Raw genomic sequence first — 6,765 nt, 5'->3', positions numbered from 1 at the left:
ATTTCTTCATTTTTTTTCAGTTTTTTCTTTTAACATTTTAATAATTGCACAAGAGCATGCCTAAGCATGAATTTATTAAGCCAACTGATACACACAGCATCTACGTCTAATCTTGAAACTTCTATTCCATTCTTCCAAAAGTATCAACAACAGTATTCTGTTATAAAGATTTTCATGGATCATTCTGTGGGGAAAGCTGTTTGGGTTTCAGTGTGTGAATACACCATATCCTTGTCTTATTTCCCTGTATATCTATATGTTATGAATGTCATGTCAATTGATAGAGTGTGTGTCTACTATTAATCTATGCATACATTGCTTATACAAGAGTTTATCTCTTTTCAGTTGTCTCTTTTTCACTAAAAAGCATGAATTGACATTTCCGGATAACTAAGACTACACTTTCTGCTCATCTGTATCATTTTCCAGGTACATTAAACTCATATTATATAGTTCATTGATAATTTTTATTTGCAATAATAACAAACCTTTTCTAAAACTTTTATGAACATGGTTTTCCAGGCAGAGTTTCTCACTAAATCGGAAACTTTTTTTCCATCTACACTAGCTATCTATTGAAAATGCAGGATCATTTTTTTTCCTTTAATATGTGCATTAACATACCTGGGTTTTTGTGCATCAAGTTTTTCAACTCATTATCAATTTCCCTGAATATTAAATCACATGTTTGTGGCTATCTATTCTTTGGAATAAAATAAACATAGTTTTGATTACTGTTCTGCATTTACAATTCATTTGTAACCAAACAATCAAACATTTACTGGGACTTCACTTCCATTTATTCTTGGGAAATACCAGAAAGAAATTATCTCTTGTACTTTGAAGGATTACAAAACTTTCTTTATATTTTGTTCTAAATTACCTAATAAATTATATTTAAATAAAAGCAACCAGCTAAATAATTTTGGGCATAGTGTAATTACATCTTAAATGTTCAATATTTCTAAAGGATTAATATAGAATGGATTCAATACAGTGTTTATTGTCATCTATCTTTCCTATGTTAATGCCAGTGTTCCTTTTGTCAAGACATTTTCTTAACTCTTTCAACACAATTTCAGATGAGATCCATATACTTTTTGACAAACTATTATTTTAACCTTATTTAGTTTATTCGTAAGATATTCTATAGAATATGTGGTTGTAAGAATTTGAAGAAACATTTTAAGAAACATTTGAAGTATTGCTTTAATATTAATAGCAATCTGATGTAATCAGAAAAGGAACTGATTGCATTGTATGTTATCCAACTTATGACCATCTGACTAAAGAACAACATTACAATCATAAACTGCTTTTGAACCTACAAGAGAAAATAAATAACATACTTCCTGGAAATGGAAATACCATGATTATGAGGATAGTTTTCCTTGTATGAGGTTTCTTCATTGCACTCCAAATATGCTGACCCTTGTGATTTTTCCTAACACAGGAAAATCAGCTGCATAATTTGGGGAATTCCTTTGCACTCTTCCCTAGAAATAAAAAAGAAGAAAATAAAAACTTAAAAATCACAGATTTTTAGACGACAGTGTTAAGCATAAAAGCTTTATGGTCATTGGATGATGGAGGAGAGTTATCTGTCTATGTTACTTTCAGTGGTTAATTAATAAAGAAAACTGCCTTGGCCCTTTAAGAGAACAGAAAATTAGGTAGGCGGAGTAGACAGAACAGAATTCTGGGAAAGAGAGGGGAGACGCTTCAGGCAGTCGCCATATGCAGTCTCCATGATTCTCCTCTCTGAGATGGACGCAGGTTAAGATCTCTCCTGGTAAGCCACACCTCGTGGTGCTACACGGATTACTAAATATGGGTTAAAGGAAGATGTGAGAGTTAACCAATAAGAGGCTGAAACTATGGGCCAGGCAGTGTTTAAAAGAATACAGTTTCCGTGTAATTATTTCGGGAGTAAAGCTAGCCGGCGGCCGGGTGGCGGGAAGCAGCCCCACCACTTCCTTCTACAATTGAAGCATGAACTAAATACTGTTGAACTCCAATAACATGAAACATTTTATCAGAAATCATCAGGGATTAAAAACAAATCCATGTATTATTTATATTAAATCTATATGCTAGATTTTTGGAGAGATGGCTTAGAGATTAAAATAACTTGTTTTACAAGAGGACTTGGGGTCAGTTCCAGTACCTATGTTGGGCATCTTACAACAGCACATAACATTAGCTCTACAGAATTCTGTGTTCTCCTGTAACCTCTAAAGACACTACACACCCATGGTGCATATATATGATACAAACAATAATGCACATAAACAAGCAATAAACACCCACACTTGAATGCAGAAAGAGGGGGACAGACAGACAAAGAAAAAGACAGAGGAAGGAAAAGAGAGGAGATAGGGAGGTAAGAAAGAAGATACAGATATGAAAAATAGAAAGACAGACAGACAGATAGATCATAGATAGACAACAGAACAATTACAAAAGAGATAAATGGAAATAACGCAACACACACACACACACGTGCTACTAAAAGGGATATTGAACACAAAGAAGGTATTTCACAGTTCAATGGTATGTACAAAACTTTAACAATGAAATATGAGATACAGCTTCACATTTCTGAGATGCATATATCATGCCACATTAACAAGTAAAGGGAATAATTGTATACATTTTGCTGATTTTCTTGTCCCCAGTGTTATATAGATAGCATCAGAAATATTGGGAAAAAATGAGCAGTGTTAGGCTTTCCAAAAAAGATGCAGAATTGTGAGGGATACCCTTGATTGTTCAAATGAAGTGAAGCTGATTAATTTCTTTCTGGTTTCTATTGAGTGGAGTATTGATAATTTTTGGGAGAACCTTTAGAAAATTAAGATACCCTTGAAGTAATTTTATTGTCCTAAATAAAAGCTGAGTTAGAAAGCTCAATGAAGACAGTAAAAATATTTAAACAAACAGAAGTATTTTCATTAGGAAATGCAGGGAATTTTAAAAATAGAAATTGAAAATTGGATATCAATAAAAACAATGATTAAGTAAATATATATAGGAATATCCGACACACAGTTTTATATGTATTTGAATATCTGCTCATTAGAATGTCTAAAATAGCTGAAGAAAAGACCACTGGCATTCAGTGATTCCTGCAACTTTCTTCTGTGTTAGAGCATCGTAGTTTTTGGTGATCTACCAAAACTTTTTCAAAATTGTACAAGCACCCGACTCCTTCCATAAAATGCAAACCTGTCTAAAATGTTCTTACTTAATCCAGTTTCAGTTTAAAAAAAATCTGACTAGTTTGTCAAAAAATTATAATTTAGGAATGGCAGAGACATAGAATCTTATATGGAATAACCAATGGAATGCATATATCAATATTTTAACACTAAGGACAAAGAACATCAGTATTTTTTTTAATTAAGGATCTTGTTATGTATTTTTTATGTATTAATTAATTACACAATTAATAAATTACGTTAATTTCTTTCCACCTAATAAAGCTATGTCCTTCTTTAGTTTAATTGGTGAAAGTTTTCCTGTAATATATTGCTTATTTGTTATTTATTACATAATCAAGTAGTAAACCTAAGTATTTCAAACAACAGAAACTAAATTTCTCAGTTTTGGCACATAATTGCAACATTAAGGTATCAGGGGTGGTCATTTCTAATTAGGGTTAGTGGGTTTTGGGTTCTCGTCCAGGCCTGTCTCCTTAGCTTCGAAATGACTTACTTCTCCCATGTCTTCACATCATATCTTCCCTGTTGCCCTCTGCAAAAATGGTAATTTTTCTTATGTGATCACTTGAGTTTGGAGCAGAATCATCGATTACAATTTTACTATAATCTTTTATGTTGGCTCCATCCTCCAAATAAAGCTATATCCTGAAAAGAAGAAAAATCATAAGCTACCAGGGCTGGTTGTGAGAAGAAAGGAAGAACATGTGAAAGAGGCAAAAAATATGAGATAATAATAAAAATAATTTTACCAAATCTAAAATTGTAATAAGCTTTACCCTGGAATCCCAAATTAGTTTGTTTTAATAACAGAAAATTGCATTTATATTGATAATTATACTTTTCTGTGTTTTTGCTTTGTATTATTTATGTATATAATAACAGCATTTCAGAATTTCCAAGGTCAACTTTTTTTTGATATGTTAAAGTTATCAAGATGGCAAATATGAATCATACTTGATTGGTGATATGGGAATAGTGAATTGCTATAAAATTAATTTTGCAGCCTCAATATTGAAATGTCATTGTTTTCACTGTTTTTCTATTTTGTGACAGAACACCCTCACAAAAACAACTTAAAGGAGAAAGGACCCAATTCGACTTCAGTACTGAGTTGTAGTTCATGAGGTAGTGAAGTCAAAGACAGAGATGCTCAAAGAATCTGGGCACATCACATCCATACTATAGAAAGAGAAAGTAGCAAATATTTGATAGTATTCTGTTCCCCTTTTCCATATTCTATTCAATTATTAGTTATATTCTTTAATTAATATAATCAAATATTACACTCCACAGGCAAGCCAAAATACAAACCTCCAATATAATTCTAGATTCTATCAAGTTGTCGCTAATCCTTAACATCATAATAATGCTACAGAAAATGTTTTGTTTGGAAATAAATGGAGTTTGAAATATTAGGCACGTTTTGACTCTGAAGAACTTGATACAACTAAAAGAAATGGGTAAAATCTCAGTAAAGTGTACAAAGAGATCACAGTAAGAATGAGAACATACAAATGTAATGTTTTAAGAAACAAAGTAAATATTGTACCAAGAACAATTTATTCTTTTACATTGCAATAAATGAAAGTAGTAAAAAAAAGTCTTTGAGTAGAAAAATGAAATAAAATACAATAAGAATGAGTAAAAATACAAACCCCTGCAACTGTCTAATGGGTGTCTTGACTAAAAAAAGCAGATACACTGTAAGGCTGTTCCTCATTCCATAATTTGTTTTACCGATAATGAATTATGTCATGCTTAGTTTTCCCACAATATGTACTTGAATCAATATAAAGGATGTTGTCTCATATGCCTTAGTTGATGAACTCAGTGAGACATTTGTTGTACGTAAATTAGTAGTTGAACTACTAAATATATCATGTTTGTGTCCTACATTAGATTAGGTAGTATGAGAAAAACAAAGGATATGCCACCCACCTTTGCCATTTATATCTTTTATATATTGTCTTTCAAAGACAATAAACTTATATAAATAAATAAAATGGGTGGCAAGATACATTAATGAGATGCTACCTGATTGGGTCTATATAAGAAGTCATTCAGGTTAATGTACATTTGTGGTTTTAGAAGCTACACTCCAAGGTGAGATGATGAAATAAGTTTTGTCTCTGAAGTGTAGAGCATGACGATAGCAGTATGTTTAGGAACAAGTGTGCTTATTTCTAAGTGGGAACCATATGAAAGGGTCTCTGCTGCACAATGAATCTTGAGTTGATGAGTTTCTGGAATCCCTATCATATTTACATCAAAGAAGATGAGTCCAGCATGCTCTCAATCTATGTGATACTGATAATTACAGTTTATATTACTGAATAAAATATACTTTCCAAAAATGAAGAAAAAGATACCTGACAATATTGTAAGGGATTTCACTTTTAGAATAGTTTACAAAATCTAAAATAAGTAAGACTTCCTATGACAATTACAATAAACCAAGAACATAAACACTTGAGATGGAAAGCAAATCTTCTAAACTTATTTTAAATGTTCATATTCATTTTAGTGATTTCGATATTATCATTCTTTATGACAGATGAAATACAATGTGTATGTATATAAGAATGGAAATGATTCTGGACAATTTTGATAACCTTTGTAAGAGAAGTACCTATTCAATTAATACTTGAGAAATCTCTGGAGTCAGAAGATGGAATTCTTTGCTGATTATTTTACATGTATTTTCTTATTATTCTAATATAAAAGTCATAATAATCACTTTTGTGTCAGAAGGAAATACTCTCATTGTGGATGATGGCAAAATAAATATCTTTACCTTTTCTCCCTATCTGTCCTTTACCTGATTTGATCTTTTCAATCCCTCATTTCCTCCCCCCTGCTCCTCTAAGAGATACTTTGAGAGTGAGCTTTCGTGGCAACAGGGAGAAACCAGGCACTAGGGAAACTCCAAGGAAACCACAAGTCTATCTAAGCAATAATAGAGAGGACACCTAAACTGCCCTTCCCCGGTAATAAGATTGATGATTATCTTAATTGTCATCATAGACCCTTCATCCAATAACTGATGGAAGCAGATGCAGAAATCCACAGCTAAGCACCGGGCCCAACTCCTGGTGTTCACCCACAGAGAGGGAGGAGCGACACTAAGAGCAAAAGAGTCAAGAGCATGTTGGGTGGGGGGATACCAACAGAAAATAGCTGACTCAAGCTACAGCGAGCTCACTGACCCCGGGCTGACAGCTGAGGAAACAGCATAAGACCAAACTAGGTCCTCTGACTAAGGGTGTCATTTGTTTGGTTTGTGAAAACAATAGCAGTATTTTATTTTTATTTTTATTTTTATTATTAAAAAGTTCCACCTCCTCCCCACCTCCCATTTCCCTTCCCCTCCCTTAACTCTCCCCTCCCCCTTCCTTGCCAGTCCAAGGAGCAGTCAGGGTTCCCTGACCTGCAGGAAGTCCAAGATCCAACCCACTCCATCTAGGTCCAGGAAGGTGCACATCTAAACAGACTAGGCTCCCCAAAAGCCAGTACATGCAGTAGGGTCAAGACCCAGTGCCAT

General features: G+C 33.3%; 1 pseudogene; it reads left to right on the top strand.

Moving 5' to 3' along the window:
* Positions 1–1,345: 1,345 nt before the first annotated feature.
* LOC119806151 lies at positions 1,346–1,498 on the top strand (annotated as a pseudogene).
* The last annotated feature ends 5,267 nt before the right edge of the window (positions 1,499–6,765 follow it).

This window comes from Arvicola amphibius, chromosome 1 (genome assembly GCF_903992535.2).
Source record: "Arvicola amphibius chromosome 1, mArvAmp1.2, whole genome shotgun sequence".
Classification (NCBI taxonomy): domain Eukaryota; kingdom Metazoa; phylum Chordata; class Mammalia; order Rodentia; family Cricetidae; genus Arvicola; species Arvicola amphibius.
The sequence above is the reverse complement of the archived record's forward strand: the minus strand, read 5'-3'. Positions and strand labels throughout refer to the sequence as shown.